Source organism: Aquarana catesbeiana, linkage group LG02 (genome assembly GCF_042186555.1).
Source record: "Aquarana catesbeiana isolate 2022-GZ linkage group LG02, ASM4218655v1, whole genome shotgun sequence".
Lineage (NCBI taxonomy): Eukaryota > Metazoa > Chordata > Amphibia > Anura > Ranidae > Aquarana > Aquarana catesbeiana.
In genome coordinates, this window is record NC_133325.1 from 764,025,184 (window position 1) to 764,039,248 (window position 14,065).

At 42.1% G+C, this 14,065-nt stretch overlaps 1 protein-coding gene across 3 annotated transcripts in view; it reads right to left on the reverse strand.

Annotated features, from left to right (window-relative positions):
* LOC141129293 (beta-1,3-galactosyltransferase 5-like) overlaps nucleotides 1-14,065 on the reverse strand; it is a 119,763-nt gene that overhangs the window by 21,929 nt on the left and 83,769 nt on the right. For 2 of the 3 annotated variants that reach the window (XM_073617236.1, XM_073617234.1), the window contains one exon: nucleotides 12,747-12,864. The gene's annotated coding sequence lies outside the window, so the exon portion shown is untranslated. Of the gene's footprint in view, nucleotides 1-10,143; nucleotides 10,289-12,746; nucleotides 12,865-14,065 lie in introns of those variants that run through there. The other variant, XM_073617237.1, reaches the window with a different exon arrangement.

Here is a 14,065-nt window from a genome sequence, read left to right on the forward strand (position 1 = left end):
GATCATAAAAAACTTAATTTATTGCCGTCACATAAGTCTCACAATTATTCAGAGTTGCACTGTCTTATTTTACATAAGGGGGCCCAAACTAAGGCTTCCTCGGGAGGTTGATAACAAACAATACCTTCTTTTTCTCAGAAGTATATGCAACATTGGTTAAGGAAACCCCTGTTATAGCAGTGGTCTCCATTGAACCTAAGTCGAAGAAGTATACATGCGTTAGTATCATCTCGGGAACGTAAATCCAGCAATTGTTTCTGTAGTGCATGGATTTCCTGCTGTTGCCTTTTTACCATACTTTCCAGTTTGGGAAATTTTTCTTGGTAGGTAACCCTTGCAGCTTTGAAATGTGTTTCCTGAAAGGAGTCACAGCATGTGCTATAGTGGCCTCCAGATTATTCTGTCACAGTCAGGGGTCAGGCTCAGAGATTAATGGCTATAGCAGTAGAGTTGTGATGGTGGAGATGAGTTTCACCAGAAACAGGATACAAGGCAAGATTGTTCAAGGGATTAAACAGGGCACTGTCCAGTATCTCAAGGGGCACAGTGAGAAGAGCTACAGCCAGACATCACAGAGGTCCTAGGTTCAGATCCAGACCGTGAGAGACTTAATCCAAAATATGTTTCAGAGTGGGGTTGTTCGGGAAAAGTCAGAGCCTGTGGCCTGTCCCCATAGTCCTAGTCTGGAAGAAAGATGGCAGTCTATGCTTCTATGTGGATTATCATAAGCTAAATGCATATACTCATCGAGATGTTTACCCCTGCCACAGGGGGAAGAATCTCTTGTGGTCTTAGGACAGGCATGTTACTTTTCAAACTTGGATTTGTCTAGTGGCTACTGGCAAGTGCTTGTGAGAGAGGAGAATCAAGACAAGGCTGCTTTTATTACTTCTCTAGGACTGTAGAAGTTTATTTAGATGCCCTTCAGCCTGACAAATGCCTCCAGTACCTTTTAGAGTATCGTGGAACACTGGTTTGGTTAGAAGATTTTTAACTAAGAGACTATACTAATTTATCTGGATGACATTATTATCTTTTCAAAGACTTTTGAGGGTCATATTTAGCACCTTGGTTGAGTTTTTACTCTTTGAAACAGTATGGACTAAAGCTGAAGCCAAAAAAAGTCATCTGATGAAAAGCCAGATACAGTACTTTAGCCATGTAGTGGAGCCTGGAGGGGCATCTTTGGATCTGACCAAGATACAAGTGGTGCAAGACTGGGTCGTGCCCAAAACTGTGACTGAACTTAATTTTTTCCTGGGGCTGGTACTTTACTACTGACATTTTATTACTAAATTTGTTCAGACTGTGTCCCCTCTTACATAGCTACTGTGTGGACAGTCTACTCAGCAGAAGGGCAAGTCATCTCCTTCCATCCAGGACAAAGATTGTCTGACTACGGCCCCCTGGTTGGTGTATGCTGACTATACAAACCTTTCTGGGGTTTACACTTATGGAAATTTTCAAGGCCTAGACACTGTGCTTGCTCAAAAACAAGATGAAGTTGAGCGTGTTATTATTTATGCCAGCCATAGTCTACAGCATACAGAACATAATCCCCACAATTTCAGCTCTGTCAAACTAGAACTGTTGGATTTGTTCTGGGCCATAACTGAAACATTTGCAATATACCTTACAGGAGGGCAGGTGGAAATCTACATTGACTTCTGGCTTATCTAGAAGCGGCCAAACTGGGAGCCCTAGAGCAGTGGTGGGTGGCTTGGTTAGCCAGTTTTAATTATAAGGTCGATTATAAGCCAGGAAGGTTACACAGCAATGGAGATGCTCTGTCTTGCTACCCTGTAGAGCAACTGCACAGGGATGTAGACCAGTGTTTAGAAGAATTTGAAGTGGCTCCTTCACAAGTACAATAATAGCAAGATTGAATTGTGTTGGTAGATCAAACTACCCACCCGCCACCAAAGGCAGTTGAAATGGGCCACTCTACAAGGAAAAGACTCTGACATAGCATAAGGTGGAGGTTCCTTTCCAGAAATAAAAACTCTCCAATCAAGAGTGTCTTCGGCTTTTCACCAAAGTGAAAAAGTTAATTCAGCAGTGGGGCCACTTAAAAATACAGGAGGCATTGTTGTACCGGTATGCTTGAATTCCCTCCAAGAAACACCACATATACCAAATAGTCATCCCTCAGTCCGCTGCTTTGGAGTTTTGACAGCTTCTGCATGCCTGTATAGGGCACTTTGGTGTGGATTGCTCATGTCATGTGATTTTTTTCTACTGCCCAAGATTGATAGATAAGGTGCAACAGGCTTGTCAAGAATGTCAGAGATGTACCCTACACAAGTTGCCCACAGAACAGACCACTCCTTCAGTGATTTCCACGTCTGAATCCTTATAACTTCTGTCATAGTGGTTCTGACTCGTGATCAGGCTGCAGTCACCATGGCCAAGTTGTTTTGAGCTCATGTTGTGCATGGCCCCAATTTTGAGTTTCAAGTTTTCTTAAAATTGTGTCAGATAAATGGGATCTGCAAAAAACCCTGTATCACCCTCGGGGGAACAGCGATTGTGAGCATTTCAGTACTGCACTACTTAGCATGCTGAGGACCTTGAAGCAGGAACATTGGCATCAGTGGCACCAGCATGTGGGAGAAGTAGTTTGGGCCTACAACCATACAGTACACAAAACTACTGGTAATACACCCTTCTTCCTGATGTTCAGGTCTAGTGGCCAACTACTTGTGAACTTGTTGCTGAAGACTCTTCGAAACACCCAATGACTAGGTTCAAAAGCAGTGGAGTCATTTGAAAAGAGCCGAAAAGGTGGTTTTGGAACGTCATCAGGACTTAGCTGATGAAGCTGCTTTTAAACTGTTACCCTAAAGGCGAGGGGACAGGGTACTAGTCAAAAAATCAAAATATGAAAGTGGCAACAAGTTGGAACCCAGGTGGGAGACATACCGGGTAAAAAAGCAACCTTGAAAAAACCCTGTGCCAAAAGAAGATAGGTATAAAAAAGTACCACTACATATAGCCTCTGAGATATAGTGTCTGAAAACAATATTAACTACAATTAACAAAAAATTCAATGTATTACATAATTAATACACTAAGCCAAATACAATTCATAAAATCATTGATCCTTCACCAAACACCATCCATAGACAATGTTGTCTGGAGACAGACAGGACAAACAGAAAAATAAACAAGCAAGACGTCTAAGCTCTACACATGCATCTGCAACGGAAACCATATAAATGCATTTTAAAAAGCAAAGGACAAAATTTGTCCTGATATGGATATAGGAAAAAAGGAGGCAAATGTAAAATTCAAAAATCCTGGGGACTGTTGTATGTGGCTGAGGTACACATGAGATGGAATTGACCTTTGCTTTATGCATGACTATTCATGCTGTCTAAAAATACTCTACATTTCCGTATTTCCTCTTATCAGCGTGTATGGTTTATCTAACACCATCCACAAAAAGCCTCCTGTACAGTGTTCCATCCCGTGTGTACCTCAGTCACATACCACAGTCCCCAGGGTTTTTGATTTTTAAATTTTGCATTTACCTCCTTTTTTCCTATATCCATATCAGGACTGTGGGGCTCTGGCGGTGTCTCCTCAATTTTTGTCCTTTGCTTTTTGAAGTGCATTTATATAGTTTCCATTGCAGATGCATGTGTAGCGCTCAGACGTCTTGCTTGTTTGTTTGTCTGTTTGTCCTGCCTGTCCCCAGACAATGTTGTCTATGGATGGTGTTTAGTGAAGGATCAATGATTTTATGAATTGTATTTGGCTTATTGTATTAATTATGTAATAAATTAAATTTTTTGTTCATTGTAGTTAATATTCTTTTCAGACACTATAGCTCAGAGTAGTGGTACTTTTCTATACCTATCTTCTTTTGGCATAGGGTTTTTTCTATGTTATTTAGCCACTGAGCCCCACCTCTTTATTTATGGGGTGAGTGTATGAGTGCCTGGCGGCAATTCAGTTTTATTTGAATGGTTTGGTTTCCAAAATCTTTCTATGCTCCAAAAAAGCAACCATTCCTGAACTCTCCAGCTTATGATATTGTAGCGGAGAGTCAAGGAAATTTCCGCTAACATTTGCATCAAAACTTATTGAGGCATTGTATATTTAGAGGATACTTCTGTACTAGGCCTGCTGCAGACTTGGGAGGTGAAGGTACAATTGACATTTCAACAATCCAGGAGGCTCCTGTGAAATGGTACCTGCCTCCTATTGAAGCTTGACCACTGATCCAGCAGAGCAAGTTGTGGACATGTCTGAAGACCCAAGTGATGGTGTTGTGTCTGTTAGTGATAACCCTCTGATATCTGAAGCCTCAGAACAACCTTCTACTGAATATCCTGTTGATGGAAAGGAACGCTGTCCTGCTAGAACCACCAGAGGACAGTTACCTGTTAAATATTGAGATTATGTAGCGTTAAGGAGGGAAAAGTGTAGGCAGGTGTAACTTGGCCTCTATTCAGTAGGTGGTGCAGTGTCGTTATACTAATGGAGTGGGACCTTTAAAGGAGAATTGTTTCTTGAGAGATCCCTTATGCAGCGTACACACGAGCGGACTTTTTGATCGGACTGGTCTGACTGACCGAGTCCGGAGGACAATCCGATCATGTGTGGGCTTCATCGGACCTTCAGCGGACTTTTCCAGTCGAAAATCTGACGGACTTTAGATTTGAAACATGCTTCAAATCTTTCCGACGGACTCGAGTCCGGTCAAAAAATCTGCTCGTCTGTATGCTAGTCCGACGGACGAAAACCCATGCTAGGGCAGCTATTGGCTACTGGCTATCAACTTCCTTATTTTAGTCTGGTCGTACGTCATCACGTACGAATCCGTCGGACTTTGGTGTGTAGGCAAGTCCGTTCATTCAAAAGTCCGTCGCAAGTCCGTCAAAAGTCTGACGAAAGTCCGGTGGAATGGCCGTCGGACTTTTGTTGCCGAAAAGTCTGCTCGTGTGTACACGGCCTTAGTTGTCAGAAAGGTTGCAGATGTTTTGCTGGACGCTGTTAATTCTGATGACCTTTGACAGCCATCTTGGTGTGGAACTCTCTAAATTAGAGTGCGTCGGCCATTCAGGCTCACCTGGAGTTAGTGGAAAGGTGAGGGACAGAGTTTGCATTTGTCAGTTATCAGTGCAGGGCGTGCTTCCTGAAAAAGAAACGGTCAATGCAGAGACACTGCTTGCACTCTGCAGACTTTCTGGTGCTTATACCAGTCATTGGGGAAGCTCTTCAGCATCATAGATTGCCACTGCCTTATCTTACGGCTCGCCACACCTCCAGCAGATGTCGTCCTCTGGTAATACAGATTAATGCCCCGTACACACGGTCGGACTTTGTTCGGACATTCCGACAACAAAATCCTAGGATTTTTTCCGACGGATGTTGGCTCAAACTTGTCTTGCATACACACGGTCACACAAAGTTGTCGGAAAATCCGATCGTTCTAAACGCGGTGACGTAAAACACGTACGTCGGGACTATAAACGGGGCAGTGGCCAATAGCTTTCATCTCTTTATTTATTCTGAGCATGCGTGGCACTTTGTCCGTCGGATTTGTGTACACACGATCGGAATTTCCGACAATGGATTTTGTTGTCGGAAAATTTTATATCCTGGTCTCAAACTTTGTGTGTCGGAAAATCCGATGGAAAATGTGTGATGGAGCCTACACACGGTCGGAATTTCCGACAACAAGGTCCTATCACACATTTTCCATCGGAAAATCCGACCGTGTGTACGGCGCATTAGCCTGAAACACCACCAGTGCCTAAAACTACTATTTGCAAGTACCTCTGTCAACACTCTTACAATATACAAGATATTATACAACATCCCAGACTGTGTGCATGTGATTTCTCCCAGGTTGAGTATCTCAGCCTTAGGCCCTGACTACAAGCGTACGGCAAACTCTGAAAGCTGCATTTCTTCTGGAAGCTCCAGTAATGTCAGTGAACACCTCCCACTTCCTAGAGTTGGCCAATGGTAACCTCTCTTAATAGATACCTAACATACATGTACAAGATTAGGTATTTCTCCTCCGTTTACTGCTATTCAGATGTTGTTTGCGCTGGACACCTTAAAACTAGGTTTTCCCTTATATAACATGTGCTGCAGCAATTTTAAGTGCATCTGCAATTACAGTATTCTCTTGGTCCCACTGCAAAGTTTCACAACTGAAAGAGGGGGTGGGGAGGAGCTGACGTGCTGACGTCATCGCGTGTGAGTCCAAGTGGACGGGCGTTCGTATTAGCCGGCCGGCTGATATGTTTTTTTAAACCTTGGAAATTGTAAGTGTTATTCTATTTTTTAATAAATGATGGTCCGTCAGTATTATGCTATGGTGAGTTCTTTTTATTCTGGGGAATATCTGAACGGTACCTGGAGTTGACTACCTATCTGAACCCGGGACTCCGGTGATCTGGGCTGTTTGCTGACCACATCCCTAGGATCCTGCTGGGGCAAAGGTTTTCCCTGTCCTCGGATAAAGGCCCTGGCGGGGTAATAAGCTGCAGGCTCGTATAGCTTGCGTTGGGGTAAGCGCCCATTCTGTGTGGTGTTTCACTTTGGTTGCGGTGGATGATCCATCTCTCACTTATTATATCAATTACTTACACTTGGTATATGGAATTTGAACACGATTTATTTCCTACTAATGGACATTTCCACTTCAGATCATCCTTAATAATAGAATTGTGTTTGTTAAAACAAAAATATTTCGATGAACTTTTCACCATATCACTGCTGATTATCAATCATATTTGGTTATTTATTTAATGTTTGTTTAAGTTTAGCGCTGCTACATTTTTTCTATTGTACTTTTGTGCATGTTTCTCACTTTAGCAGCTGCTTTAGTTTGATTTGTATGTTCCACAAGCGCGGTATACTTTTTCCTATTTTCTGAAAGTTCCACAACTACCTGTTGATCCTACTAGCGAAGTCCACTCAGGGTTTTTTTTCAGCGAGAACGTGGGGAAACACAGTTCCGGTACCTTCAGCATTGACTGTATGTACTGGCAAGGGGTTCTGGGTTGTGCTGAAGTGTCTACTGATGCTGGCTGCTGGGGAATCTATCTTAGCTGGAGATCTATTTTTGCGGGTGGGGCTAATGTTACTGGGGAAGTCTATTGTTGCCAGGGGTGGGTCTTATGTTGCTGGGGGGGATCATTTGTTGCTGGGGGAAATCTACTGTTGAGGGAGGGGTCTATTATTGCTGGAGGTTCTACTGATTCTGGCTGTGGTGAGATCTGTTGCTGGGGGGTCTATTGTTGTGCTGGGGGCACTTTGTTGTGTGTGTGGTCCATGGCTATTGGGAGGATCTATTGTTGCTGAGGGTCTATTGCTGTCACTGGCTGCAGGGGATCTACTTTACTGCTTTTTTGTTATCATTAACAAATTTCATATACATTACTTGGCACCAAAAAATGACACTTAGTTCTGTGTTCTCTATAAAGGGCAATACTGGGAGGTGGGCAGGGGGTGGAACCAAGGAATAGAGCTCGGAGGTGGGTAGGAGTGGTGAAAAGGGGTGACTTAGAAAGGGAGAGTATTTGCACCTAGTCTTTGAGAAAAAAAGCCTTAAGTCTACCTAATGCGGCTTCCTGTTATGGTGTGGCAACAATGCTGCACGGCTCCTGAATTCAGAGCACAGTTGTCACTTTCATGTAAGCTTGCACCACGGTGGGATAAGATATTGCAGGGGGTGTGACTCTCAGCATTGTTATGCCCCGTACACACGGTCGGATTTTCCGACGGAAAATGTGTGATAGGACCTTGTGTAGGCTCCATCACACATTTTCCATAGGAATTTCCGACACACAAAGTTTGAGAGCTTGCTATAAAATTTTCCGACAACAAAATCCGGAAATGCTTTGTGCACTGGTGATCAGTCATGTTGGAACAGGAAGGGGCCGTTCCCAAACTGTTCCCACAAAGTTGAGAGCATGAAATTGTTCAAAATGTCTTGGTCTGCTGACGCCTTAAGAGTTCCCTTCACTGTAACTAAAGGGCCAAGCCCAACCCCTGAAAAACAACCCCACACCATAATCCCCCCTCCACCAAATGATTTGGACCAGTGCACAAAGCAAGGTCCATAAAGACATGGATGAGCAAGTTTGGGGTGGAGGAACTTGACTGGCCTGCACAGAGTCCTGACCTCAACCCAATAGAACACCCTTGGGATGAATTTGAGCGGAGATTGCGAGCCAGACCTTCTCATCCAACATCACTGCCTGAATTCACAAAGGGGCTTCTGGAAGAATGGTCAAACAGTCCCATAGACATACTCTTAAACTTTGTGGACAGTCTTCCCAGAAGAGTTGAAGCTGTTATAGCTGCAAAGGGTGGGCCAACCCAATATTGAACCCTATGGACTAAGATGCCATTAAAGTTCATGTGATTGTAAAGGTAGGTGTTCCAATACATTTGACAATATGGTGTATATACTTTGTCCATGTCCTTTGCTTCTTTTGATTCTCATGTAGGGGACCACTGATCCAAGATGGGGCCCTGTGACCACCAGTCCCCTGCCACTCCCCCCCGGTGACAATGGCACACATTCAATCAGAAGTGTCCACTTCTCACAGGCAGTGAAATGGACACCTGAAGAAGGTTACACTAGGCTGTTCTGTTGATTTGGACTACAAACACATCTTTCTCTTTTCACTTCCCTTACATGACGGTGGGATAGTTTACAGAAGTTGATTTAGAAGATAAGGCCGTTTGTGCTTGAAATAACACAACATTTCCAGCAGGATTAACAGGTATTTTCTGTACTTGGTAAAATAAATGTTGTAAGCCCATAGACATGTGCAGAATGAAAAAATGTATTTAGTTTCGGATCGATTTGATAAGTTACTAAAAATTGTTTCGTTTCGCTTTGTGTATTGGTTTTCAGATTTTTTAAATGGATTTTAAATTTTCAAATCAAATTAGAATTGAAAAAGTAGAATCGATCCAAATTCATTGTAAAGAATAGCTGGTTCTATTCTATTCAAAATTCTAATTTTGGAAGATGGCTATATTTTTTCTATTCTATTCTATTTGCATTCTATTCTATTCTTTTAAATACTATTCCATTTTTTTCTATTCTTTTCTATTCTATTCCTTTATTTTCTAGTCTATTTTTTTATTTTAATTTCTGTTCTGTTCTGTTTTATTTTATTCGTTTCTATTCTATTCTGTTTTATTTTAATTTATTCTTTTTCTAAATTAGAATTTTTGAAGATGCCTATATTCTTTCTATTTTATTCAATTCTATTAGAATTTCGAAAGATGGCTATTCTCTATTTTATTCTATTCTATTCAAAATTTTTATTTTTATTTGGAAATTTCAGAAGGCCTCTATATTCTTTCTATTTTATTCTATTTTAATCTATTCAAAATTAGAATTTCGTAAGACAGCTGTATTTTTTCAATTTTCTTCTATTCTATTTAAATTTTGAATTTTGGAAAAAATATATATTTTTTCTATTTGATTCTATCCTATTTTATTCAAAATTCCAATTTTGAAATTCAAATTTTGGAAAACAGTTATATTCTTTTTCTATTCTATTCTAATTTCTTCTATTTTTTTCTACTCTATTCTATGCTATTCTTTTCTATTTTATTATATTCTTTTATAATCTGTTATGTTCTATTCTATTTTATTTTGTTCCATTCTATTCTAAAAGGAAAGCAGACTAAGTAGGAATCATCATCTTATTTCCCCTTTTATATCTTACTGCATTTATTGTAATATGTTTTCATTTTGAATTCATTTTCAAATTAAAATAATTTTTCACTATAATTTATTTCGGACTTGTTAAAATTCATTACTATTGTGATTCGGAAATTTGGATACATCTGAATCTCCGAACAACGAAAATTTAGTCTGAATTTCGATTCATAACAAAACAAATTGTACATGTCTATTAGCCTACTGCTGTCACCGTATCTAAGAACTGGCGACCGGAAATATTACATTTTTGTAATGGTTAAAGGGTAAGGAGTCCAGAGGATCTATTTACCAGTTTTGTTGGCAGAGGATAGCAATTTATCTGTTCGTTATCCAGAATGTTAAACCCAAAAGGAAATAACAAAAAGGGTGCACCGACCTAAGTGCATTATCTCAAACACCCATTGTTAGTAAAAGTATTTTATAATACTCACAAAAGCTTTAGGTTCACAAACATCACTGCATGACACAGAAGAAGAATGCAGTGATTTAACCTGTTCAGATCCGCGCTATAGCCGAATGACGTCCTCCCGTGCCCGAGCGGCTTGTGTGCCTCCTGCAGGGTGCGCGCGGCGAGCTCTGTGATCAGCGAGTCTATGAGACTCGCTGTACCACAGACCGGAGTAAGGGGTCCCGACTCCTTACCACGTGATCAGCTGTCAGCCAATGACAGCTAATCATGTGATGTAAACAGAGCCGGTAATCGGATATTTTTTCTCCTCGCGCTGTCAGAATAAAAAAAGGTGATCTCCGGCGGCTGTGAGAGGGACATCGGTCCCAATCATGGAGAGCTGACGCCAGCTCCTCAGTGCCCACCTGTGCCACCTGCCAGTGCCACCAACAGTACACAACAGTGCCACCTACCAGTGCCCACCAGCGCCACCCATCAGTGCCCACAGTGCCACCCATCAGTGCCCACAGTGCCACCTATCAGTGCCCACAATCAGTGCCTCATTAACGGTGCTACACATCAGTGCCACCTATCAGTGCCCATCAGTGTCACCTACTAGTGCCCACCAGTGCCGCCCATCAGTGCCAACTATCAGTGCCCAACAGTGCCATCTATCAGTGGTACCTATCAGTGGTACCTATCAGTGCCCATCAGTACCACCCATCAGTGCCACCCATCAGTGCCACCCATCAGGGCCCATCAGTGCTACCTTATCTGTGCCCATCAGTGCCGCCTTATCTGTCCCCATCAGTGCCGCCTTAACTGTGCCTATTAGTGCCCATCAGTGCAGTCTATCAGTGCCCACCAGTGCAGCCTATCAGTGCCCAGCAGTTCCGCCTCATCAGTGCATATCAATGAAGGAGAAAAATTACCTGTTTGCAAAATTTTATAACAAACTATGAAACATGATTTTTTTTTTCAAAATTTTCCATCTTTTTTTGTTCGTTAAGCAAAAAATCTTAAGTCTCGTACACACGATCGGATTTTCCGCAGATTTTCCACGTGTTTATTCTTTGGACTTTTGTACACACGCTCGGAAAATCCAACAACACCCCGTTGTCCACGGAAAATTTATAGACCTGCCATCCAGACAAAAAACAGTCAGACTATCAAATCCACAGAAGTACACAGCATAGCAAGGGAGCCAGGGCAGCACATCCAGAGACAGAAAGGAGTCAGAATCTGAGTTACGTGTAGAAGAGCTCTGCCCAGAGTCCTAGATGCAATTTGGATTCCATATCGTTTGGTTGGGAGACCCTACTTCATTGCCTATTGGCAATACAAGCTTTACTGACTCATGAGACATATGTTTGTATGAGTCCAACTGTTCTGGTAAGCCTGCATTGCTTCTACGCGGGGGACTCATTATACCTGTGTCACTTCTTTACCAGCTATCCACGTGGAGAACAACACTATCATGTCTATGGGACTTTTACCCTTTTTCAAAATCTTGTTTTTATAGATGCCTTTTAGAGTATCTCACATCAATATTTGTGATATATGCAGTCATTTGCGTTTTTTGTGTATGCATTTTTTTGTGTATGCATTTTTTTCAATGTAAAAATCTTTGTAATTTAAGTTAGCGCTACACTATATATGCAGCCTGTTATCACACAATTCCCGTCGGAAAATCCGATCGTGTGTACGAGGCTTTAGGTGGGCTACCAAGCCGAGAGTGATTCCGGGCACTGTTTGGATCTGAGTGATTAACAACCTCCCTTATTTTCAAGATCCTCTGTCATGTCCTCTAACACTTGAGCACTAATGAGATGTTTCTTTCAATTATTAGAATAATAAATCCACCCACCCACCCAGATCCTGCGACACTTCTTGGGTCACTGCATGAGGAAGAAGAATGTAAGTCACCATTCAGCTGGTTCTCCGACAGCACCCTGCTCTGAAGCTGCTGTGCTGAAGGGTCTACCTACAGGTACTGACATGGCAGGGTCCCATATACGTCCTTCAGCTACTGGAATACAAGCCTTCACACTTGGCACACCAGTCTGATATCTTTGAGGATGGCAGGCGCTGTACAGTGCCAGGACAAAGTCGTCCAGTGCCAAGGGCTAAAATGTGGAACTACGTCCACGTTGAAGATGGGCATACTGCCCTGCCTGCTCTGACATCTCCATTCTCCAACGTCTTAGTGCCCTGGCTGACCATTGTTGACATGGAGAGTGCACTGTGCATGCAAAATCATTTGTTTTCATTCGAACATCTAGACGGTTTGGTTTTGCACGGTGTGTTATATTGTGTTGGCTGTGGGTGGTCGAGGTAAGGAGGCAGAGAGTGGGCATGCTGGAGTAAGCAGTAACTGAAAGGGAGAACACGGTTTGCTAGTTCCCCACCACCAATCTGGAGCATACATGCATGGGGTGCTCATTGATCAGCAACATCCCTCTCTCCCTCGCCGGCCCCTCCTGCCCCCCTTCCTTGTTCCAGACCTGGTCTTTTATCAAAGCTACACTCCAGATTCATAAAAAGGAAACAATGCATTTATGTATTCACCAAAACTTCATTACAGCATACCACTAGTTTAAAAAAAAAAATATCCCAATCACCACCCTGGTTTAGAAGGCAACTTACCTGCTATGTTCGCCAGCCTAATTAATGCTGCAGGCTCAGTGAAAACTCCAAATCTTGGGCATACAGGGCACACGCTCACACTTCTTCTGCCCTCCCGCAATGGACCACTGAAACAAAACTGAAAAATAAAGCAGATATGCAATCTCCAACAGCAGACCTTGACAGTAAGGTGACCGAAAAGTTATGTGAACTGTCTTCTTGCCCCACTAGTGCTTCATGGTGGTTTGCTCAGAAATATGAGGAAATGCATTCCTAAACTACAGAGCCATGACTGCTGAGAAAAATACTGTATGCATGAATAACAGATTGCAAAATTATATATAGAGGACCTCACCCAATAAAAATTATTAAGTAAGTTATCTTGAAATAAGCAAGACCACAGCTTATAAAGGTGCATCTCATAAAATTAGAATATCTTTAAAAAGTTTATTTATTTCAGTAATTCAATTCAAAAAGTGAAAGTCATATATTATAGATTCATTACACACAGAGTGATATATTTCAAGCATTTCTTTCTTTTAATTTTGATGATTATGGCTTACAGCTAGTGAAAACCCCAAATTCAGTATCTCAGAAAATTAGAATATTGTGAAAAAGTTCAATATTTTAGACTCACGGGGTGGAATTTACTAAAATTGGAGCAGACAGAATCTGGAGCAGCTACACATAGGGGTTGATTTACTAAAGACAAATAGACTGTGCACTTTGCTCCAAAGCATAGTAAATGAGCAGAAGCTCTTCTGACTTCCATCATCCAATCGTGAGACGGAAAAATTGCTGTTTTTTTATTTCCCTTACATGTAATTGGGTACTCTTGCGAAGTGCAGCTTTACCTGATTTACTAAGTTCTGGAACAACTGCACTTGCAGAGTGCAAGTGCACTTTGCAAAGTGCACAGTCTATTTGCCTTTAGTAAATCAACCAGTGTTGGTCCACTGGGTTTTATCAAGTCCAAAGTCAGCGCAGCCCTGTACCGGGAAATTCTAGAGCACTTCATGCGCCCCTCTGCTGACCAGCTTTATGGAGGTGCTAATTTAATTTTCCAGCAGGACTTGGCACCTGACCACACTGCCAAAACTACCAGTACCTGGTTTAATGATCATGGTATCACTGTGCTTGATTGGCCAGCAAACTCCCCTGACCTAAACCCCATCGAGAATCTGTGAGGTATTGTCAAGAGGAAGATGAGAGACACCAGACCCAACACTGAAGACAAGCTGAAGGTTGCTATCAAAGCAACCTGGGCTTCCATAGCACCTCAGCAGTGCCATAGGCTGATCCACTCCATGTCACGCCGCATTGATGCCGTAATTCATGCA